The 25,927-nt window shown below is 38.2% G+C and overlaps 1 protein-coding gene across 1 annotated transcript in view; it reads right to left on the bottom strand.

The window, feature by feature from the left end:
• LOC145686263 (mannan endo-1,4-beta-mannosidase-like) overlaps positions 1-25,927 on the bottom strand; it is a 506,707-nt gene that overhangs the window by 215,135 nt on the left and 265,645 nt on the right. The gene's annotated exons all lie outside the window — the stretch shown is intronic.

Here is a 25,927-nt window from a genome sequence, read left to right as displayed (position 1 = left end):
TGCAAGCTTCTTTTCAAGAAACGTCAGTAGATATCGTCCATCTTTATTGCTATATTAATGTTGTTTATTGCCAAAAAATGTTCATTTGTTCGGCTAACTTCATAAATTAGAACAGGTTAAAAATGGCACCAACGTGAAGTTAGCCCGTGACTTGTATGAAAAATTAACCGATATTTCCTTCATCATTAGTTCTATTCTATGCTATTGTTATTTTGTACCGTAAGGGCCTTATGCAGAGTCTTTTTGACGTAGTATTAGCGTCATACTAAAGGCCTGACTATTGCAGGAAACATATGTTAGTGAAACTCTTTAGTATGACACTAATCACGAATCAGTATGAGTCTACATAAGGCCCTAAATCTTTAGTTAGTGCTACTTAATTCTTGAGTTAGAGGAACCCGAAAATAGGTCCGATGAACTTTACGCATGCCTGCTACATGTTGCCAAACTTCAGCAAATTTGCACACCGTTAATGATGATTTAAATCTTGAAAGTCAAGTGTTTCCTTTATGTTGTAACTCTAGGTAGTGATATTAAGATACTTAAAGTAAATATGAATATTTAAACTAAGGTTAGATAAGTATAGTAAAATTAAGTAGTGATAAATTACATGATTATATTTCTTAGCAAGTTGAATGACATTTACTCCTTTGTATGAGGTTTTTTAGAGAGTAGATTTTTTTTATTTCAGAATCGAGGAACTGAGAAATTATATCTTTTCAGATATTGCATTGATGCTGCGTATCTGTGTCCTAATTACATAGATTTGCTGCTTGATTAAGCGGTTCGGCCGAACGTAATTGTAAGGCCCCTCCTTCCATGAAGTTGAATTATTAAGTGAAATCGTTCGGAATTAAACCCCGAACAAAATGTAGGTAGTTTAGTTTTGGTAATCTAACTGCATATAACAGGGGAAGCTTGTTTGGTATGTGTCATTGCGTTGTTTTGCATGGGAATGTTGAATCTTATTTTGCAGTGTACTCGGTTAGACAATGTGACATATCATTATGTTCCCCTTACCAGCAAAATTGTTTAATCAACATAAAAACTACATCACAGATTACTTTAGACATAAGGCACACACTCTAAATGATGATGTGAACGCATTTTTGACCGTGTGGATGCATTTGTAATGTAATTCCCAAAAATATCTATGTATATTAAAAATTTGTTATTTAAAGTAAAAAAAAATAAAGAAATAAATAACTACACTCACTTTCTGCACCCATTTTTCCTTCAGGGAAGACATTATTGTCAATCCTGGTTGCATACTGAATTCCGATTTATATATATATATATATATATATATATATATATATATATATATATATATATATATATATATATATATATATATGTGTGTGTGTGTGTGTGTGTGCAAAAAGAATCGGCGTGATGGGGGGCTAGCTCGTGTTGGCTTCATTTTATAATTTTTACTTGTTATCTTTGGTGTCCAATTATTTCGCAAGAACTTTTTTTACAAAACAAAAATAACACTTCCTTAGAAAATACAAAGTACGTGTCCACTAAATCCACATTCGTCTATACCTGTAGTTTTCATAAACAAAGTTTGAACAATATCTGAGATGAAGGTACTTTTTTGCCTCAATGGAAATCAAAGTGCTTTATTATAATCTTAAGAATCAATACACAACAAACATATTGCTATTGAGAGAGTTACTTTACATATTACTTTACAATTTTCAGCACTGTATTCAAGCTAGAGGTCAGCACGGGCTCGGGCCGAGCCCGCGTTCCTAAGCCTGACCCGGTCTGCGGAAAAGATTCGGGCCTATAAAGCATATATCATTTCGGGCCGGGCTCGGACAATAAATTTTTAAATATATAACCATATTTCTCGCGCCTAACTTTGTAAATATACTGTACAACGATATATATTGCACCGTTCTTTCTGAAGAACTTTTAAAGCACAACTGCAAAATAAAGCCTCTAATTGCTGTGAATAAAAATACAATTTTACGTTAATTTTTGTTTCTGTAATTCGGGCTTATTTCGGGCTCATTTGGTTATCACACGAACTCGGACCGGGCTCGGGCCGAAATGCTAAAACATATTTCGGACTCGGGTCGGGAATCACATTATAAATTCACCGGCTGGGCCGGACCCAGGCTAAAAATTCAGTCCCGTGCAGACCTCTAATTCAAGCTGTATCTAATTTAAGCACGTGTGTCTTCCAAGAACTCAATGTAGCCCAGGGGCGGAACAGGACCGACCACCGGGGAAGGGGGGGGGCGGTAGGTTGTCATACTGCTACTTTTAAGAGCACCAAACTTTTGGGATGAATTTTATTTATATTGTAAAACTTTGTCTCATATAGGTTTTGTGGGTAGAGCATTTAATAAAAAGAGCGTCCGGAATCGATCTTTCACTACCAATTTTATTATAAAAGCTTCCACTATAAAACTATTTCAACAAAATACTGTACAAATAAATCTCTCTAATATCAAAGGTTAGTTATAGGTGGTCTTTGACCGTAAGGTCGCAGACAGGATCTCCAACAGAGCCCCAAAGCAGGCTAAGAGGAATGGAATTAGGTGCCCACAGCTCCGAAGCAAGCAGTGGGTAGGTTAGATGGCCAACAGAGCCCCGAAGCAGGCTAGGTGGCTGATGTTAGGATTCCCAGTCAGAGCCCCGAAGCAGGCTAAGTCAGGAGAAAGGATAGGCGTAGTTCCGAAGCAGACTAGAGGCCCTAGGGTTAGGTTACTCCTAAAGTCCCGAAGCAGACTAGAGGAGGGTCACCAGAAAACTGGTACTGAATTGCCTTTGTCCATCCAAGTTAGGGTGGTGGTGGCGCTGCTGCTCCGATGTCGTCTTCTGCCCCGTGGGAGGGGTCAGAAGCCGTCGTCTGTATGTGACTGTAGGTTCATCTGGTGGAAGATCCTCTTGCAAACCACGTGGTGGTGTTTGTAAACACCGATGCGTGGAATTGTTTGTCTACAACATCACATAGGTTATTACAGTACATATAAAATAAGAAAGCTTCCTATTATGGGGGAGATCGCCCCGATCATCTGGATCCGCCCCTGATGTAGCCAAAATTTGGTTGTAACTGAACTCGTTTGTCTCACATGTAATCTAATAATGAAAACAAAAACAAAATAATCTATTCTCTCGCCAGAGCAAAATCTGCGACTCCAACAATTAAAATTTGTTACTGATAGATAAGCAGTTTGGTTCTATTTCGGTTACTTTCAGTAGATTGAAACAACGATTCTTTCTTCAGATCTAATACTCTGGTTCTGGTAGGTTATACAATCTCATCTGATTTCTCTCAAGAAGGATTCGAACGTCCGTGAACTTGCCTCCCCCCACTTTGAGCACTAACGATAAAATGAGTGTCAATCATCAGTGCATCGTTAGTGCTTCTTAGTCCACCAACCCCTAACGTTAGTGCTTAATTAGTGTAGGAGCTACAAGCAAAAAACCTTTGGGGGGGCCAAGTTCACGCTGCCCCCACTTCAAGCACTAACGAAATAACTAGTGCCATTCGTTAGTGCATCGTTAGTGCTTCCTAGTGCACCAACTCGTGACGTTAGTGCTTCATTAGCGTAGGCTCTAGAGCCAAAACAATGGTACACTCTCGCCCCCCACCTCAAGCAATAAGGAAATGAATAGTGCCGTTCGTTAGTGCATCGTTAGTGCTTCTAGAAAATACTAAAAGTTTTGTTAGTGCTTCACTATTAGTGTAGATATAGCCAATTATAAGTCACGAAACTCCCATAAGAAATGCATGGGGAATTTTTCATTGGGTCAAATTACCGCCAAATTCAAAAGCACTATTGACCTCTGCTAGTGCAATCGTTAGTGCGTCGTTAGTGCTTTTTACTGCAAAAACCGCTAACGTTAGTGCTTCATTAGTGTAAGAGTTATAAATAAATAACTTTTGGTGGGCCAGGTTCACGCTGCCCCCCCACTTCAAGCATTAACGAAAAGATTAGTACCATTCGTTAGTGCGTCGTTAGTGCTTCCAGAAAATACTAATAGTTTTGTTATTGCTTCACTATTAGTGTAGATATAACCAATTGGAAGTCACGAAACTCCCATAAGAAATGCATGGGGAATTTTTCATTGCGTTAAATTACCGCCAAATTCAAAAGCACTAATGATCTCTTTTAGTGCAATCATTAGTGCATCGTTAGTACTTCTTAGTGCAGCAACCCTAACATTAGTGCTTCATTAGTGTAGGAACTACAAGTGAAAAACCCTTTGGGCCTAGCGTGAACTTGCCCCCCCCCTCTTTGAGCACTAACGAAAAGATTAATGCCATTCGTTAGTATATCGTTAGTGCTTCCAGAAAATACTAATAGTTTCGTTAGTGCTTCACTATTAGTGTAGATATAGCCAATTGTAAGTCACGAAACTCCCATAAGAAATGCATGGGGAATTTTTCATTGCGTTAAATTACCGCCAAATTCAAAAGCACTAATGATCTCTTTTAGTGCAAAGGTTAGTGCATCGTTAGTACTTCTTAGTGCAGCAACCCTAACGTTACTGCTTCATTAGTGTAGAAACTACAAGTGAAAAACCCTTTGGGCCTAGCGTGAACTTGCCCCCCCCCTCTTTAGTATATCGTTAGTGCTTCCAGAAAATACTAATAGTTTCGTTAGTACTTCACTATTAGTGTAGATATAGCCAATTGTAAGTCACGGAACTCCTATAAGAAATGCATGGGGATTTTTTCATTAGGTCAAATTTCTAATGAAATTCAAATGCAGTAGTGGTCTCTTCTAGTGGCATCGTTAGTGTTTCGTTATTGCTTGCTAGTGCACCAAGACCAAACATTAATGCTTCTCATCGTGAATGCTTTTATTGGCTAGCGTATAGTTAGCTTCCCCTAAGTTTTATTTTCTACCATCCATACTGTTTATGCACTAATGTTTGGAGTTCTGTAATAAGAGGTATTAACACTACACTACGCCATAGCCATTACACTATATGTAGTTATTAGTGCTTTTAAATATGTGGGAAGTTTACAAAATTAAAAATGCTAAGTGTCTAAATTTAGCCCCGCACGATTCTCAAGTGCTAGTAAAACTATTTACATGTTTAGTGCTAAGTAATTTCACATTAGTGCACTAAACACTAATGATAGTACTATCATACTTTAGAAGTTATTAATGAATAACTCGTTCGGGGCTAATTTTAGATTTTTCAACTTTTACACATTTTTTTAGTAATTGTGCCACAAAAGTGGACTAAAACCAGTGGGTTGTGCATTAGTAGAGCCCTATTAAACACTGATTGCTATCATAGTTTAGGAGTTATAAGTGCATAACACATTCCGGGCTAAATTTAAATTTATCGAAGTTTACAATAATTGTCTCACAAAGGTAGAATAAACGTCAAAGGTTAGTACAGCGTTAATACTCCAAAAAGCTCTAACGCTAGTGAAATCGTAGTTTGGGAATTGTTAATGAATAACTCGGACGAGACTGAATTTAAAAGTATCGAAAAACACTAATTTTCTCATAAAGGAAGGACAAACGCTAAAGGATAGTGAATCCTTAACGCTTCAGAAAATATTAAGTACTAACGTTAGTGCTATCATATTTTTGGACTTATTAATGAAAATTCAACCCGGTCTAACTTTAGGTTTTTCTACTTAAATAGTTTTACACTAATTGCACCACAAAAGTGGAACAAACACAAGCTCTTACTGCATTGCTAGAGCTCTATAAAACATTAAGCATTGTCGTTAGTGCTTTGATGAATAGTCCGGATAGGATTGAATTTAAATTTTCGAACTTCACACTAATTGTCCCACAAAGGTAAGATAACCACCGAAGATTAGTGACTGTTAGTGCTTCATGAAACACTAATCACTTAACGTCAGTGCCGTCACAGTTTAGGAGTTTTACCAAATAACTCGAGCGGGGCTAACTTCAGGTTTTTCAATTTTTATACAATTATTGTAAAATTAGATAAATTTTAATTGAGTTCCGTCCGAGTTATTCACTGATAACTCCTAAGCTATGATAGCACTATCGTCAATGCTTAGTATTTTTGAAGCACTAAAAACGCACTATCCTTCAGCGATTATCCTACCTTTTGATTGACAATTATTGTAAATTTCGACAAATTTGAATTTAGGCTCGTGCGTGTTATTCGTTAATAACACTTAAATTATGATAACAGTAGCATTAGTGCTTATTCAGCGGAGGACTAAACGCTGGTTTGCTCCATTTCTGTCAGACAATTTGCGTAAAATTATACAAAATTTAAAGATCTAAAGTAGCCCCCCCCCCCGCGTTATTCATTTTTAACCCCTAAACTATGATAGCAGTAACATTAATGCTTAGTCTCTTTCGGAGGACTAACGATGTACTAATCTTTGACGTTTATTCAACCTTTGTGGGACTATTATTTTAAAATTCGCTGAAATTAAATTTAGCACACAGTGACTTATTCACTTATAACTCTTAAACTATAATTGCGCTAACACTAATGCTTCGTGAGATCCTCCGTGGCTAAGCGGTTAGCGTACGCGCCTTTGGCGTGGGAGGCCCGGGTTCGATTCCCGGCGGGAGCTCATGTGCTTCGGATTCCACGTTAATCAGTAGGTCCACGTCTCATATAGCCTCGCTGCTGAACGGGACGTAAAACTCAAAATCAACTCAACTCAACTAATGCTTCGTGTTTCGGGATGCAATAAGGATGCATTAACTTTTGACGTTTATCTCACCTTTGTAGGACAATAATTGTAGAATTAGAAAAATTTCAATTTAGTCTTGCAAATAATATTCACTAATATAGAGTTGAATCAAAGCACTAACGTTAGAGTTTAGTGTACTAATGGGTACTAACGATGCACTAACCTTGTCCAACGTTTTTTTTTTTTTTTTTTTTTTAAGTATTTGAGATGCGTGCGGGGATAAATTTAGACACGTAGCATTTTCCATTTTGTAAAATTCTTTCACCAAATTTAAAAGCACTAATAACCATATATTAGTGTAATGGTTACTATTACGTTCGGGAAATTAACACAATGAAAAATACCCCATGCATTTCTTATGGGAGTTTCGTGACTTACAATTGGCTATATCTACACTAATAGTGAAGCACTAACGAAACTATTTGTATTTTCTGGAAGCACTAACGATATACTAACGAATGGCATTAATCTTTTCGTTAGTGCTCAAAGTGGGGGGCCAAGTTCACGCTAGGCCCAAAGGGTTTTTCACTTGTAGTTCCTACACTAATGAAGCACTAACGTTAGGGTTGCTGCACTAAGAAGTACTAACGATGCACTAACCTTTGCACTAAAAGAGATCATTAGTGCTTTTGAATTTGGCGGTAATTTAACGCAATGAAAAATTCCCCATGCATTTCTTATGGGAGTTTCGTGACTTCCAATTGGTTATATCTACACTAATAGTGAAGCAATAACAAAACTATTAGTATTTTCTGGAAGCACTAACGACGCACTAACGAATGGTACTAATCTTTTCGTTAATGCTTGAAGTGGGGGGGCAGCGTGAACCTGGCCCCCCAAAAGTTATTTATTTATAACTCTTACACTAATGAAGCACTAACGTTAGCGGTTTTTGCAGTAAAAAGCACTAACGACGCACTAACGATTGCACTAGCAGAGGTCAATAGTGCTTTTGAATTTGGCGGTAATTTGACCCAATGAAAAATTCCCCATGCATTTCTTATGGGAGTTTCGTGACTTATAATTGGCTATATCTACACTAATAGTGAAGCACTAACAAAACTTTTAGTATTTTCTAGAAGCACTAACGATGCACTAACGAACGGCACTATTCATTTCCTTATTGCTTGAGGTGGGGGGCGAGAGTGTACCATTGTTTTGGCTCTAGAGCCTACGCTAATGAAGCACTAACGTCACGAGTTGGTGCACTAGGAAGCACTAACGATGCACTAACGAATGGCACTAGTTATTTCGTTAGTGCTTGAAGTGGGGGCAGCGTGAACTTGGCCCCCCCAAAGGTTTTTTGCTTGTAGCTCCTACACTAATTAAGCACTAACGTTAGGGGTTGGTGGACTAAGAAGCACTAACGATGCACTGATGATTGACACTCATTTTATCGTTAGTGCTCAAAGTGGGGGGGAGGCAAGTTCACGGACGTTCGAATCCTTCTTGAGAGAAATCAGATGAGATTGTATAACCTACCAGAACCAGAGTATTAGATCTGAAGAAAGAATCGTTGTTTCAATCTACTGAAAGTAACCGAAATAGAACCAAACTGCTTATCTATCAGTAACAAATTTTAATTGTTGGAGTCGCAGATTTTGCTCTGGCGAGAGAATAGATTATTTTGTTTTTGTTTTCATTATTAGATTACATGTGAGACAAACGAGTTCAGTTACAACCAAATTTTGGCTACATCAGGGGCGGATCCAGATGATCGGGGCGATCTCCCCCATAATAGGAAGCTTTCTTATTTTATATATACTGTAATAACCTATGTGATGTTGTAGACAAACAATTCCACGCATCGGTGTTTACAAACACCACCACGTGGTTTGCAAGAGGATCTTCCACCAGATGAACCTACAGTCACATACAGACGACGGCTTCTGACCCCTCCCACGGGGCAGAAGACGACATCGGAGCAGCAGCGCCACCACCACCCTAACTTGGATGGACAAAGGCAATTCAGTACCAGTTTTCTGGTGACCCTCCTCTAGTCTGCTTCGGGACTTTAGGAGTAACCTAACCCTAGGGCCTCTAGTCTGCTTCGGAACTACGCCTATCCTTTCTCCTGACTTAGCCTGCTTCGGGGCTCTGACTGGGAATCCTAACATCAGCCACCTAGCCTGCTTCGGGGCTCTGTTGGCCATCTAACCTACCCACTGCTTGCTTCGGAGCTGTGGGCACCTAATTCCATTCCTCTTAGCCTGCTTTGGGGCTCTGTTGGAGATCCTGTCTGCGACCTTACGGTCAAAGACCACCTATAACTAACCTTTGATATTAGAGAGATTTATTTGTACAGTATTTTGTTGAAATAGTTTTATAGTGGAAGCTTTTATAATAAAATTGGTAGTGAAAGATCGATTCCGGACGCTCTTTTTATTAAATGCTCTACCCACAAAACCTATATGAGACAAAGTTTTACAATATAAATAAAATTCATCCCAAAAGTTTGGAGCTCTTAAAAGTAGCAGTATGACAACCTACCGCCCCCCCCCCCTTCCCCGGTGGTCGGTCCTGTTCCGCCCCTGGGCTACATTGAGTTCTTGGAAGACACACGTGCTTAAATTAGATACAGCTTGAATTAGAGGTCTGCACGGGACTGAATTTTTAGCCTGGGTCCGGCCCAGCCGGTGAATTTATAATGTGATTCCCGACCCGAGTCCGAAATATGTTTTAGCATTTCAGCCCGAGCCCGGTCCGAGTTCGTGTGATAACCAAATGAGCCCGAAATAAGCCCGAATTACAGAAACAAAAATTAACGTAAAATTGTATTTTTATTCACAGCAATTAGAGGCTTTATTTTGCAGTTGTGCTTTAAAAGTTCTTCAGAAAGAACGGTGCAATATATATCGTTGTACAGTATATTTACAAAGTTAGGCGCGAGAAATATGGTTATATATTTAAAAATTTATTGTCCGAGCCCGGCCCGAAATGATATATGCTTTATAGGCCCGAATCTTTTCCGCAGACCGGGTCAGGCTTAGGAACGCGGGCTCGGCCCGAGCCCGTGCTGACCTCTAGCTTGAATACAGTGCTGAAAATTGTAAAGTAATATGTAAAGTAACTCTCTCAATAGCAATATGTTTGTTGTGTATTGATTCTTAAGATTATAATAAAGCACTTTGATTTCCATTGAGGCAAAAAAGTACCTTCATCTCAGATATTGTTCAAACTTTGTTTATGAAAACTACAGGTATAGACGAATGTGGATTTAGTGGACACGTACTTTGTATTTTCTAAGGAAGTGTTATTTTTGTTTTGTAAAAAAAGTTCTTGCGAAATAATTGGACACCAAAGATAACAAGTAAAAATTATAAAATGAAGCCAACACGCGCTAGCCCCCCATCACGCCGATTCTTTTTGCACACACACACACACACACATATATATATATATATATATATATATATATATATATATATATATATATATATATATATATATATATATATAAATCGGAATTCAGTATGCAACCAGGATTGACAATAATGTCTTCCCTGAAGGAAAAATGGGTGCAGAAAGTGAGTGTAGTTATTTATTTCTTTATTTTTTTTTACTTTAAATAACAAATTTTTAATATACATAGATATTTTTGGGAATTACATTACAAATGCATCCACACGGTCAAAAATGCGTTCACATCATCATTTAGAGTGTGTGCCTTATGTCTAAAGTAATCTGTGATGTAGTTTTTATGTTGATTAAACAATTTTGCTGGTAAGGGGAACATAATGATATGTCACATTGTCTAACCGAGTACACTGCAAAATAAGATTCAACATTCCCATGCAAAACAACGCAATGACACATACCAAACAAGCTTCCCCTGTTATATGCAGTTAGATTACCAAAACTAAACTACCTACATTTTGTTCGGGGTTTAATTCCGAACGATTTCACTTAATAATTCAACTTCATGGAAGGAGGGGCCTTACAATTACGTTCGGCCGAACCGCTTAATCAAGCAGCAAATCTATGTAATTAGGACACAGATACGCAGCATCAATGCAATATCTGAAAAGATATAATTTCTCAGTTCCTCGATTCTGAAATAAAAAAAAATCTACTCTCTAAAAAACCTCATACAAAGGAGTAAATGTCATTCAACTTGCTAAGAAATATAATCATGTAATTTATCACTACTTAATTTTACTATACTTATCTAACCTTAGTTTAAATATTCATATTTACTTTAAGTATCTTAATGTCACTACCTAGAGTTACAACATAAAGGAAACACTTGACTTTCAAGATTTAAATCATCATTAACGGTGTGCAAATTTGCTGAAGTTTGGCAACATGTAGCAGGCATGCGTAAAGTTCATCGGACCTATTTTCGGGTTCCTCTAACTCAAGAATTAAGTAGCACTAACTAAAGATTTAGGGCCTTATGTAGACTCATACTGATTCGTGATTAGTGTCATACTAAAGAGTTTCACTAACATATGTTTCCTGCAATAGTCAGGCCTTTAGTATGACGCTAATACTACGTCAAAAAGACTCTGCATAAGGCCCTTACGGTACAAAATAACAATAGCATAGAATAGAACTAATGATGAAGGAAATATCGGTTAATTTTTCATACAAGTCACGGGCTAACTTCACGTTGGTGCCATTTTTAACCTGTTCTAATTTATGAAGTTAGCCGAACAAATGAACATTTTTTGGCAATAAACAACATTAATATAGCAATAAAGATGGACGATATCTACTGACGTTTCTTGAAAAGAAGCTTGCATAAAGTTACGCGGAACCGTTTTGAAGTTGTTCTAATACATTCAGCTTAGCAGCATTATCAAAAATTGAAAACAGCACTAACGTAATACTAACGATGGACAGATTCTGGTGAAGTTTGGCGGCAGGTGGTGTGCTGTGTTAAGTTGGCCGGTCATATTTTGAAGTTGCTCTAATTCTTGAAGTTTAACAGCACTAACGAAACCTTTACGGCAAAAAATAGCACTAACGTAGCACTATAAGTGAAAAAATTTAGGATATTTTGCCGACAAGAGGAGGACAAACTTCACACTGACGCAGGGGCCGCGGTGGCTCAGTGGTAGAGCGTTCACCTCTGGTGCTTGGGGTCTCGGGTTCGATCCCGGCCCCCGCCAAGTGAACTTTGTGGTGGACAAACACCGTGTGCGTGGGTTTTCTCTGCGTTCTCCCGTTTCCTCCCACTTTCTTCATTCCACCATTTCATTCATTACTCATCATCACCGTCTCCTTTAGCCTAACCGGCATAATCGTGGGACGTAAAACTGAAAGATTTCACACTGACGCCATTTGAAGACGCTCTATTACTTGAAGTTTAGCAGCACTAACGAAAATGTTTATGGCAGAAAACAGCACTAACTATAGTCAAAATTTTGTGAAGTTTGGCGACAAGTGGCGAGCACACTTCACGCTGACGCCGTTTTGATTTTGTTCTAATTTCGTGAAGTTTAACAGCACTAACGAAACATTTTATGGCACAAAAGAGCTCTAACGTAGCAATAACGATGGTCAAAACTTGCTTAAGTTTGGTAACAAGTGGCGGGCTGCGTAAAGTTGGCCGGACGCATCTTGAAGTTGCTCTAATTCTTGAAGTTTAGCACTACTAACGAAAATTTATACGACAGAAAACAGCACTAACGTAGCACTAACGCTCCTAACATTTGGTGAGTTTTTCAACAAGTGGCGGGCCAATTTCACGCTGAAGCCATTTTAAGATGCTCTCGTTCTTGCAGTTTAACAGCACTAACGAAACATTTTATGGCAGAAAACAGCACTAAATTAGCACTAACAATGGTGAAAATTTGGTGAAGTTTGGCGACAAGTGTCGGCTGTGAGAGTTGGCCGGACCCATTTTGAAGTTGCTCTAATTCGTGAACTTCAATAGCACTAACGAGGCATTTTAGGGCAGAAAACAGCATTAACGTAGCGCTAACGATGGACGAAATTAAGTGAAGTTTGGTAACAAGTGGTAGGGTAAGTGAAGTTCGCCGAACCCATTTGGTTGCTCTAATTCGTGTAGTTTAACAGCACAAACGGAAATCTTTACGGCAGAAAACAACACCAAGGTAGCAATAACGCTCATCAAAATTTGGTGTTTTTCTTTCCACAAGTGGCGTGCAATTTCACGCTGAAGCCATTTTAAAGATGCTCTCATTCTTGAAGTTTAGCAGCACTAACGAACATTTTCCTGTAAGGAAACAGCACCAACGTTCCACTAACAATAGACGGAATTTGGTGAGTTTTTTCGATAAGTGGCCGACCAACTTCACGCTGAAGCCATTTTGATGATGCTCTGATTCTTGAAGTTTGAAAGCATTAACAATTTTTTTGTCAGAAAATAACACTAACATAGCACTAATGATGGTAAAAATTTGATGAAGTTTGATAAGGATTCTTGATTTCTTGAGTTTCTGATTATGATTCTTGAAGTTTAGCAGCACTAATGATATTTATATTGCAGAAAACAGCACTAACGATGGTCAAAATTTGTTCAAGTTTGGCGACGAATAGAGGGCTGCTTGAAGTTGTCCGGGCACATTTTAAAGTTGCTCTAGTTCGTGAAGTTTAGCAGCACTAACAAAATATTTACGGCAGAAAACACTACTGACGTAGCGTTAACAATGGACGAAATTTTGTGAAGTTTGGTAACAAGTGACTGAGACTGACTGTGTAAAGATAGCTGGACCAATTTTGATTTTGCTCTAATTCGTGAAGTTTAACAGCACTAACGAAAATTTTTATGGCAGAAAACAACACTAACGATGGTGAAAATTTGGTGAAGTTTGGCGACTAGTGGCGAGCTGCGTGAAGTTGGCCGGGCCCATTTTGAAGTTGCTCTAATTCGTGAAGTTTAACAGCACTAACCAAAATTTTTATGGCAGAAAACAGCACTAACGTAGCACTAAAGCTGGTCAAAATTTCTTGAATTTTGGCGACAAGTGGCGGGCCAACTTCACGGTGAAGCAATTTTGAAGATGCTCTAATTCTTGAAGTTTAACAGCACTAACGAAAATTTTTACGGCAGAAAACAGCACTAACGTAGCACTAACGATGGTGAAAATTTGGTGAAGTTTGGCGACTAGTGGCGGGCTGCGTGAAGTTGGCCGGACCCATTTTGAAGTTGCTCTAATTCGTGAAGTTTAAAAGCACTAACGAAACTTTTTACGGCAGAAAACAGCACTAACGTAGCACTAACTCTGGTCAAAAGTTGGTGAATTTTGGCGACAAGTGGTGGGCCAACTTCACGCTGAAGCAATTTTGAAGATTCTCTAATTCTTGAAGTTTAACAGCACTAACGAAATTTTTACGGCAGAAAGCAGCACTAACGTAGCACTAACGATGGTGAAAATTTTGTGAAGTTTGGCGACTAGTGGCCGGTAGCGTGAAGTTGGCCGGACCCATTTTGAAGTTGCTCTAATTCGTGAAGCTTAGCAGCAGGAACGAAAATTTTTGTAGCAGAGTACAGCACTAACGATGGTGAAAATTTGGTGAAGTTTGGCCACTAGTGGCGAGCTGCGTGAAGTTGGCCGGGCCCATTTTGAAGTTCCTCTAATTCGTGAAGTTTAGCAGCACTAACGAAAATTTTTGTAGCAGAAAACAGCACTTACGTAGCACTAACGATGGTGAAAATTTGGTGAAGTTTGGCCACTAGTGGCGAGCTGCGTGAAGTTAGCCGGGCCCATTTTCAAATTGCTCTAATTCGTGAAGTTTAACAGCACTAACGAAACTTTTACGGCACAAAACAGCACTAACGTAGCACTAACGCTGGTCAAAGTTTGGTGAATTTTGGCGACAAGTGGCGGGCCAACTTCACGCTGAAGCAATTTTGAAGATGCTCTAATTCTTGAAGTTTAACAGCACTAACGAAAAATTTTACGGCAGAAAACAGCACTAACGTAGCACTAACGATGGTGAAAATTTGGTGAACTTTGGCGACTAGTGGCGGGCTGCGTGAAATTGGCCGGACCCATTTTGAAGTTGCTCTAATTCGTGAAGTTTAAAAGCACTAACGAAACTTTTTACGGCAGAAAACAGCACTAACGTAGCACTAACTCTGGTCAAAAGTTGGTGAATTTTGGCGACAAGTGGTGGGCCAACTTCACGCTGAAGCAATTTTGAAGATGCTCTAATTCTTGAAGTTTAACAGCACTAACGAAATTTTTACGGCAGAAAGCAGCACTAACGTAGCACTAACGATGGTGAAAATTTTGTGAAGTTTGGCGACTAGTGCCCGGCAGCGTGAAGTTGGCCGGGCCCATTTTGAAGTTGCTCTAATTCGTGAAGTTTAACAGCACTAACGAAAATTTTTGTAGCAGAGTACAGCACTAACGATGGTGAAAATTTGGTGAAGTTTGGCCACTAGTGGCGAGCTGCGTGAAGTTAGCCGGGACCATTTTGAAATTGCTCTAATTCGTGAAGTTTAACAGCACTAACGAAACTTTTTACGGCACAAAACAGCACTAACGTAGCACTAACGCTGGTCAAAATTTGGTGAATTTTGGCGACAAGTGGTGGGCCAACTTCACGCTGAAGCAATTTTGAAGTTCCTCTAATTCGTGAAGTTTAGCAGCACTAACGAAAATTTTTGTAGCAGAAAACAGCACTTACGTAGCACTAACGATGGTGAAAATTTGGTGAAGTTTTGCGACAAGTCGCGGGCTGCGTGAAGTTGGCCGGACCGATTTTGAAATTGCTCTAATTCGTGAAGTTTAGCAGCACTAACGAAACTTTTTACGGCACAAAACAGCACTAACGTAGCACTAACTCTGGTCAAAATTTGATGAATTTTGGCGACAAGTGGTGGGCCAACTTCACGCTGAAGCAATTTTGAAGATGCTCTAATTCTTGAAGTTTAACAGCACTAACCAAAATTTTTACGGCAGAAAACAGCACTAACGTAGCACTAACGATGGTGAAAATTTGGTGAAGTTTGGCGACTAGTGGCGGGCTGCGTGAAGTTGGCCGGACCCATTTTGAAGTTGCTCTAATTCGTGAAGGTTAAAAGCACTAACGAAACTTTTTACGGCACAAAACAGCACTAACGTAGCACTAACTCTGGTCAAAAGTTGGTGAATTTTGGCGACAAGTGGTGGGCCAACTTCACGCTGAAGCAATTTTGAAGATGCTCTAATTCTTGAAGTTTAACAGCAGTAACGAAATTTTTACCGCAGAAAGCAGCACTAACGTAGCACTAACGATGGTGAAAATTTTGTGAAGTTTGGCGACTAGTGGCCGGCAGCGTGAAGTTGGCCGGACCCATTTTGAAGTTGCTCTAATTTGTGAAGTTTAGCAGCAGGAACGAAAATTTTTGTAGCAGAGTACAGCACTAACGATGGTGAAAATTTGGTGAAGTTTGGCCACTAGTGGCGAGCTGCGTGAAGTTGGCCGGGCCCATTTTGAAGTTCCTCTAATTCGTGAAGTTTAGCAGCACTAACGAAAATTTTTGTAGCAGAAAACAGCACTTACGTAGCACTAACGATGGTGAAAATTTGGTGAAGTTTGGCCACTAGTGGCGAGCTGCGTGAAGTTGGCCGGGCCCATTTTGAAGTTCCTCTAATTCGTGAAGTTTAGCAGCACTAACGAAAATTTTTGTAGCAGAAAACAGCACTTACGTAGCACTAACGATTGTGAAAATTTGGTGAAGTTTGGCCACTAGTGGCGAGCTGAGTGAAGTTAGCCGGGCCCATTTTGAAATTGCTCTAATTCGTGAAGTTTAACAGCACTAACGAAACTTTTTACGGCACAAAACAGCACTAACGTAGCACTAACGCTGGTCAAAATTTGGTGAATTTTGGCGACAAGTGGCGGGCCAACTTCACGCTGAAGCAATTTTGAAGATGCTCTAATTCTTGAAGTTTAACAGCACTAACAAAAAATTTTACGGCAGAAAACAGCACTAACGTAGCACTAACGATGGTGAAAATTTGGTGAAGTTTGGCGACTAGTGGCGGGCTGTGTGAAATTGGCCGGACCTATTTTGAAGTTGCTCTAATTCGTGAAGTTTAAAAGCACTAACGAAACTTTTTACGGCAGAAAACAGCACTAACGTAGCACTAACTCTGGTCAAAAGTTGGTGAATTTTGGCGACAAGTGGCGGGCCAACTTCACGCTGAAGCAATTTTGAAGATGCTCTAATTCTTGAAGTTTAACAGCACTAACGAAATTTTTACGGCAGAAAGCAGCACTAACGTAGCACTAACGATGGTGAAAATTTTGTGAAGTTTGGCGACTAGTGCCCGGCAGCGTGAAGTTGGCCGGGCCCATTTTGAAGTTGCTCTAATTCGTGAAGTTTAACAGCACTAACGAAAATTTTTGTAGCAGAGTACAGCACTAACGATGGTGAAAATTTGGTGAAGTTTGGCCACTAGTGGCGAGCTGCGTGAAGTTAGCCGGGCCCATTTTGAAATTGCTCTAATTCGTGAAGTTTAACAGCACTAACGAAACTTTTTACGGCACAAAACAGCACTAACGTAGCACTAACGCTGGTCAAAATTTGGTGAATTTTGGCGACAAGTGGCGGGCCAACTTCACGCTGAAGCAATTTTGAAGATGCTCTAATTTTTGAAGTTTAGCAGCACTAACGAAAATTTTATGGCAGAAAACAGCACTAACGTAGCACTAACGATGGTGAAAATTTGGTGAAGTTTTGCAACTAGTGGCGAGCTGTGTGAAGTTGGCCAGGCCCATTTTGAAGTTGCTCTAATTCGTGAAGTTTAGCAGCACTAACGAAACTTTTTACGGCACAAAACAGCACTAACGTAGCACTAACGCTGGTCAAAATTTGGTGAGTTTTGGCGACAAGTGGCGGGCCAACTTCACGCTGAAGCAAGTTTGAAGATGCTCTAATTCTAGAAGTTTAACAGCACTAACGAAAATTTTTACTGCAGAAAACAGCACTAACGTAGCACTAACCATGGTGAAAATTTGGCGAAGTTTGGCGACTAGTGGCGGGCTGCGTGAAGTTGGCCGGACCCATTTTGAAATTGCTCTAATTCGTGAAGTTTAAAAGCACTAACGAAACATTTTACGACAGAAAACAGCACTAACGTAGCACTAACTCTGGTCAAATGTTGGTGAATTTTGGCGACAAGTGGTGGGCCAACTTCACGCTAAAGCAATTTTTAAGATGCTCTAATTCTTGAAGTTTAACAGCACTAACGAAATTTTTACGGCAGAAAGCAGCACTAACGTAGCACTAAGGATAGTGAAAATTTTGTGAAGTTTGGCGACTAGTGGCCGGCAGCGTGAAGTTGGCCGGACCCATTTTGAAGTTGCTCTAATTCGTGAAGTTTTGCAGCACGAACGAAAATTTTTGTAGCAGAGAACAGCACTAACGATGGTGAAAATTTGGTGAAGTTTGGCCACTAGTGGCGAGCTGCGTGAAGTTGGCCGGGCCCATTTTGAAATTGCTCTAATTCGTGAAGTTTAACAGCACTAACGAAACTTTTTACGGCACAAAACAGCACTAACGTAGCACTAACGCTGGTCAAAATTTGATGAATTTTGGCGACAAGTGGCGGGCCAACTTCACGCTGAAGCAATTTTTAAGATTCTCTAATTCTTGAAGTTTAACATCACTAACGAAAATGTTTACGGCAGAAAACAGTACTAACGTAGCACTAACGATTGTGAAAATTTGGTGAAGTTTTGCGACTAGTGGCGGGCTGCGTGAAGTTGGCCGGACCCATTTTGAAATTGCTCTAATTCGTGAAGTTTAACAGCACTAACGAAACTTTTTACGGCACAAAACAGCACTAACGTAGCACTAACGCTGGTCAAAATTTGGTGAATTTTGGCGACAAGTGGCGGGCCAACTTCACGCTGAAGCAATTTTGAAGATGCTCTAATTTCTTGAAGTTTAACAGCACTAACGAAACTTTTTACGGCAGAAAACAGCACTAACGTAGCACTAACGATGGTGAAAATGTGGTGAAGTTTGGCGACTAGTGGCGGGCTGCGTGAAGTTGGCCGGACCCATTTTGAAGTTGCTCTAATTCGTGAAGTTTAGCAGCACTAACGAAAATTTTTGTAGCAGAAAACAGCACTAACGTAGCACTAACGATGGTGAAAATTTGGTGAAGTTTGGCGACTAGTGGCGGGCTGCGTGAAGTTGGCCGGACCCATTTTGAAATTGCTCTAATTCGTGAAGTTTAACAGCACTAACGAAACTTTTTACGGCACAAAACAGCACTAACGTAGCACTAACGCTGGTCAAAATTTGGTGAGTTTTGGCGACAAGTGGCGGGCCAACTTCACGCTGAAGCAATTTTGAAGATGCTCTAATTCTTGAAGTTTAACAGCACTAACGAAAATTTTTACGGCAGAAAACAGCACTAACGTAGCACTAACGATGGTGAAAATTTGGTGAAGTTAGGCGACTAGTGGCGGGCTGCGTGAAATTGGCCGGACCCATTTTGAAGTTGCTCTAATTCGTGAAGTTTAGCAGCACTAACGAAAATTTTTGTAGCAGAAAACAGCACTAACGTAGCACTAACGATGGTGAAAATTTGGTGAAGTTTGGCGACTAGTGGCGGGCTGCGTGAAGTTGGCCGGACCCATTTTGAAATTGCTCTAATTCGTGAAGTTTAACAGCACTAACGAAACTTTTTACGGCAGAAAACAGCACTAACGTAGCACTAACGCTGGTCAAAATTTGGTGAATTTTGGCGACAAGTGGCGGGCCAACTTCACGCACCTGACTACCGCATGTTGCCCACTTTGTCCAAGAGCGGGATGGTTTGTTTCTAACTTTTCTACCGAAAAGCATTTGTCTGGAATGGTGTTTCGGAGACAATAAAATAAAGAAAATATACTAGGCAGAGAGAGAGCAGGGAGGAGGGAGTGTACCAATTATTCTTTCCTCTAAACCAGCGTTTCCCAACCTTTTTCAACTTGCAGCACACTATGGGTGTAACATGGATTCTCGCGGCACACTTATAGATATTATTATTTGTAAATATAAAACACACTGGTATTTTTTTTCTTTGATTACTGATCTCCTTCGCACAGAGAAGAAAGCTCGATCACTGGGTTTTCCTCGTGGTAAATCACTATGCTTATTTTTCATTCTAATTTAAAAGGAGAAAACAACTGCAATGAAATGTTGGACTCAGGTTATTAAAAATACGCTTACTCTTTCGAAAACTATATCCAACCTTTTACTAAGAATGAAGATCATTAAATAACGAACGAACAAATAAATCTATTTTACTTTTAAAACACAAATGTAAATAATTTATCGAAAGGATTGAATGATATTTTAAATTTTCAAGTTACGAAATAGTCTGTAACGATAAAGAAGCAATAATGGTCATAACAATAACAAACACTTTTTTCAACATTAGAAATGTACAGAAAAGTAACACGTCATGAAACTTAAAATTGTAGATTCATAGTAGAGGTTCATAGTAATGTGCAATACAAATATACATTTTCCCCTACGTTTTGCAATTTGATTGCTATAGAATTAATAATTTTGTTTTGATATCCTCGCGGTACATCAGTGGCCCATTCACGACACATCAATGTCGCGGTATTTTCACTGCTAGCTTCTCATTTTAGACAGGTATATTTACAACAAAGGGGGTAGCGTGCACCTTTGCACCACCTTAAATCTGGCCCTGTCCAGAAGTTATGTAGCCCTATATCGTTCATGGAAATAAAAACATAATAGTTATAACTATGCTAAATTACTATAGACTGCCAATTGCTCATTCAGACAATTTATGATGTTCACTTTATTGCAATGTTCTTATACAGACTAGATATAGGCTACGGACAATAGTTTTATACAAACTAGATAATCTATTATTATTATTATTATTATTATTATTATTATTATTATTATTATTATTATTATTATTATTATTATTATTATTATTATTATTTGAAGTACAATCAAATATCACGACATTAATTACTAGTTTTAATTAACTGAATTGAGCTGAAAATTAGATCTTGATCTCGGAAGATTAACTATTAAATTTATACGTTCTGTACCTTTCTAAAGTAATAAATGCTGAAATTGGTTTCAAGGCTGTTCCTGAGTGAATAATTTCTTCATAATAATATTAAAAGTTTTAGAAAAATTTTCGAGACATTCGAGTCGAGTCGAGATTTTTATGAGCTGTCTCGACTCGACTCGTGTCTCGACTCGAAAATTCGAGTCGAGAAACACGTTTGTCTCGACTCGTCTCGAATTTTACAAAGTGTGTCTCGACTCAAATCTCGACTCGAATTCGAGTCGAGTCGAGTCGAGTCGAGATTCGAGACATGTCTCGACTCGTGCGCATCCCTATACGTAACTCATGGTACTTTCACTAAAGGCGTGATGCTTTGGTCGCACACTACGGACCTATCGCCAATTGCGAGTGGCTCGCAGAAGGCTGTCTAGCAGTTTTGTTATGGAATGGCGTCAATTAGCATGGCTGTGTTGTAGTAGGCATCTAAGCAACTTGTGAGTGATATACATAGCCCGATGCTCTGGTGTTTTTTTGTGTGGAATTGCTGTATAACAGGGTAGGATGTGTTGCGTTCGACGGTAGAGGGTTGTGTTCAGATCTTCACGGTCGTGTATAGGTGTAGACGTTGATGGTTGAGTAAAATTGATTGTAATTATCTGTACGTGCCTGCGCAATAGCAGATTACTCTGTCCACGAGCTGGCAGATATGCACCTCATTTATAGAGAGGCAAGGAAAAATAGTCCAGAGGCGAGGCGTTTATATAAGAGTTCTGAGTAGCACTCGTCATGTTATATATAGTTCTGTTCGTAGAATGGTTAAATATTTATTTATAACAATCTAAATTAACAATTTATTGACCATTAGCGAACCGACTCTGAACAAGGTGATAGAACTCTTATTTCCCAATGAAATGGAGTTCTGATGAGAGTTTTGATTAGCAATCGTCAAGTTCTTTAATGTTCTGTTCGTAGAATGATATATTTTATATTTATAACAATTTAAATCAACAATTTATGGGCCGCTCGCAAGCCGACTGTGAAGAAGGTGATACAACTCTTTTATTTCGTAATGAAATAGAGTTCTGATGAGAGTTTTGAGTAGGACTTGTCAATTTCCATAATGTTTTATGTAACATTGGTTGATTTTTATTAGGCACGTGTTATATATTTATTAATGATTTGCACCGATTGCATGTGTGGTCAGTAGATTCTGAGGAAACATTTATCTCCCGTTTACTCCCTTATTTTGCGAGAACTCTTCTGAATTTTCATGAGGAACTTTAGAACTCTTCGAGTGCTACTCAGAACTCTAAAAACATATACACATTTTAAGATTTTTGGTTTTGCATGAAGTTATCACCGAAACTTTAAAATCGCTATAAAATCTTTATTTACCCAAAGCTATTGGTCTAACCTAGCAGGAACTCTAGAATTCTTTGAGTGCTACTCAGAACTCTAAAAAAATATAGACATTTTAAGATTTTTGGTTTTGCGTGAAGTTAGCACCGAAACTTTAAAATCGCTATAAAATCTTTATTTACCTAGAACTATTGGTCTAACCTATCAGGAACTTAGAACTCTTTGAATGTTACTCAGAACTCTAAAAAATATAGACATTTTAAGATTTTTGGTTTTGCGTGAAGTTAGCACCGAAACTTTAAAATCGCTATAAAATCTTTATTTACCTAGAACTATTGGTCTAACCTATCAGGAACTTAGAACTCTTTGAGTGTTACTCAGAACTCTAAAAAATATAGACATTTTAAGATTTTTGGTTTCGCGTGAAGTTAGCACCGAAACTTTAAAATCGCTATAAAATCTTTATTTACCGAGAACTATTGGTCTAACCTAGCAGGAACTCTAGAATTCTTTGAGTGCTACTCAGAACTCTAAAAAAATATAGACATTTTAAGATTTTGGTTTTGCGTGAAGTTAGCACCGAAACTTTAAAATCGCTATAAAATCTTTATTTACCTAGAACTATTGGTCTAACCTATCAGGAACTTAGAACTCTTTGAGTGTTACTCAGAACTCTAAAAAATATAGACATTTTAAGATTTTTGGTTTTGCGTGAAGTTAGCACCGAAACTTTAAAATCGCTATAAAATCTTTATTTATCCAAAGCTATTGGTCTAACCTAGCAGGAACTCTAGAATTCTTTGAGTGCTACTCAGAACTCTAAAAAAATATAGACATTTTAAGATTTTTGGTTTTGCGTGAAGTTAGCACCGAAACTTTAAAATCGCTATAAAATCTTTATTTACCTAGAACTATTGGTCTAACCTATCAGGAACTTAGAACTCTTTGAGTGTTACTCAGAACTCTAAAAAATATAGACATTTTAAGATTTTTGGTTTTGCGTGAAGTTAGCACCGAAACTTTAAAATCGCTATAAAATCTTTATTTACCTAGAACTATTGGTCTAACCTATCAGGAACTTAGAACTCTTTGAGTGTTACTCAGAACTCTAAATAATATAGACATTTTAAGATTTTTGGTTTTGCGTGAAGTTAGCACCGAAACTTTAAAATCGCTATAAAATCTTTATTTACCCAGAACTATTGGTCTAACCTATCAGGAACTTAGAACTCTTTGAGTGTTACTCAGAACTCTAAAAAATATAGACATTTTAAGATTTTTGGTTTTGCGTGAAGTTAGCACCGAAACTTTAAAATCGCTATAAAATCTTTATTTACCCAGAACTATTGGTCTAACCTAGCAGGAACTCTAGAATTCTTTGAGTGCTACTCAGAACTCTAAAAAAATATAGACATTTTAAGATTTTTGGTTTTGCGTGAGGTTAGCACCGAAACTTTAAAATCGCTATAAGATCTTTATTTACCCAGAACTATTGGTCTAACCTATCAGGAACTCTAGAACTCTTTGAGTGCTACTCAGAACTCTAAAAAAATATAGACATTTTAAACTTTTGGTCGCTAACTTCAGGGGGGTTGAACCGTTATTGTTCACAGCTGTCTCGTGTACGTACACGTACTGCATTGCACAAATACAGTACAAGGTACCTGTGAGTATTTCGCAGTTATCCCACTTTGTACGAAACAGAGTAAATCGGTAGTTTGAAACTGTATTTTTTTTTTTTTTTTGTTTTATTGTGCAACACGCGCAAAAACTTGTGTTTAAATAACTGTAGTAATTTAAAGACTTCTTTTCATTTTAATTATTCTTCCGAGAGTTTATTCTGTATTGAGACAAAATAAATAAATCATACATAATCTTTCTTTCTCATCTTCTTTCTCATCAATCATCTCTCTTTCTTTCGAATTCTAAGTGTTCTAATTTGAATAATGTAAAATTACTTTTGATAGTTGAAATCTAGTATTTGATTGTTGTTCATTTCCCTCATTCAACGTTTGATAAAATACTCAAAGGAATACTCCAGTATTCTTGGGAGTCACCGCTAAACTGTCACTGCACTACATCCGATGTACACTAATCGAATCTACGACTAAAAATTATGGACATTCCATTTTTCCTGATTTCGATTCGACATTTTGTTCTTGAGTTATGGCTGTTTTTACATTTTTCTGATCAAGGCGTCGAAAGAAGGTATTTTTACACCCAGGTTGGTGTATACCTTTCTTTCTATCTTGGGGACAGGAACCACCTCCAGTTTACTACATTAATTAAGTTACACCATACATACACACACACACAAAATATATATATATATATATATATATATATATATATATATATATATATATATATATATATATATATATATATATATATATATATATATATATATATATATATAATACGTATTCAAGTTTGTATGGGCGCCCTTTTGGTTGACTTGTCCACCGCCCTCGCTAGTATCCCAGCACGGGCCTAATCGTATCTTTCGCTAAGTCGTTTCCCTAGTGAATGACGCAGACCTCTACCCCTGTACCGACCTGTGACGTATAAACATGGTGGTCGTTGTTTTAAGCGCACGAGTAGCAGACCGGAATTCAATCGCAAATTTCGACTAGTTAGAATCGTCGCATGAGCGAAAGGAAGAGTTCTCCGTAATCAGCTAGCTCTGAAGTTTTTTTAGAGCAATAAAAAAAAATCATTGGAAATGTCCACTCTGTCGCGGAATTTGACAAAGGATAATTATGCCTGTTGTGTTGTGAAGACTGAAAGTACTTGAGAATAAAATCCTGAGGCTAATATTCGGACCCAAGAGGAATGGGAATGGGGAATGGCGGAAACTTCATCACGAGGAACTACATAATTTATACGGTTTACAAAACATTGTTAGGGTCATCAAATCCACGAGACTCAGGTGGGCAGGTCATGTAGCTAGAATGGAAGAAAGTAGGAACGCTTTCAAAGTCTTAACTGGAAGACCATTCGGAAAACGACCATTAGAAAGATCTTGGCCCAGATGGGAGGACAATATTAACATGAACCTCGCAGAAATAGGAATACAAAGTAGAAACTAGATCAAGTTTCATAAGGATAAGTCAATGGAAAGGTTGTGTGAATGCGGCATTAAACCTCCGGATTCCATAGCCCATAGAGTTAGTTAGGTGAAACTTTTCGATCCGCTAAATAAATTGTTTGTAATATTTACAATACATATTACTTCATGTATTAGTATTATCGTTTTATTGAACTTTGCTTATTACTACTTTAATTCATTCATGATTGCCTTACGCTTTCATCCGTATTATTTTTTATTTAGTTCGTAACATTTACATATTACTTGTAGCATGCTTTGTGTAAATACGGTCTACCGTGTGTTAAAAAATTAAATGTATCATAATATTTACATATTGCTCGTAGCGAATATTTAAATTCCAACTGAAAAATACATTTGTTCGTAATAGTTTTATGCTACTATAAATATCTTTAATTCGTTCCCAATAAGTCCTAAGAGAAAGTTTAGTCCGATAGATAAATTGCTCTTGTTATTTATACATTTCTCCTAATGATAATAGTCCCATTATTTACATATAATTTTAATTCGTTCATGATAGCCTTATGTTATCATTCGTATAATTTATATATTGCTCACATGTAGATGCTTCAATATGCTTTTACACGTAGAAGAACGCCATCTTGGTGGTATTTTTGTCTTATTGTTTACATGCAAAAAAAAAAAAAAAAAAATCCATATCCTATACATAGTACAAACTACCCACTTTTATTACTCTACAAGAACAGTGTCTACCTGTTACTTAATCCCCTGACCTTCCATATCATACACCTCTCTTTGCCCGCTATTCTCTGACATCCTTTGACAATAGAAACCTGGTACACTACTATTCTGTAGATACGATCTGGC

Source organism: Thermobia domestica, chromosome 5, assembly GCF_964235325.1.
Source record: "Thermobia domestica chromosome 5, izTheDome1.hap1.1, whole genome shotgun sequence".
NCBI classification, from domain to species: Eukaryota; Metazoa; Arthropoda; class Insecta; order Zygentoma; family Lepismatidae; genus Thermobia; species Thermobia domestica.
The sequence above is the reverse complement of the archived record's forward strand: the minus strand, read 5'-3'. Positions and strand labels throughout refer to the sequence as shown.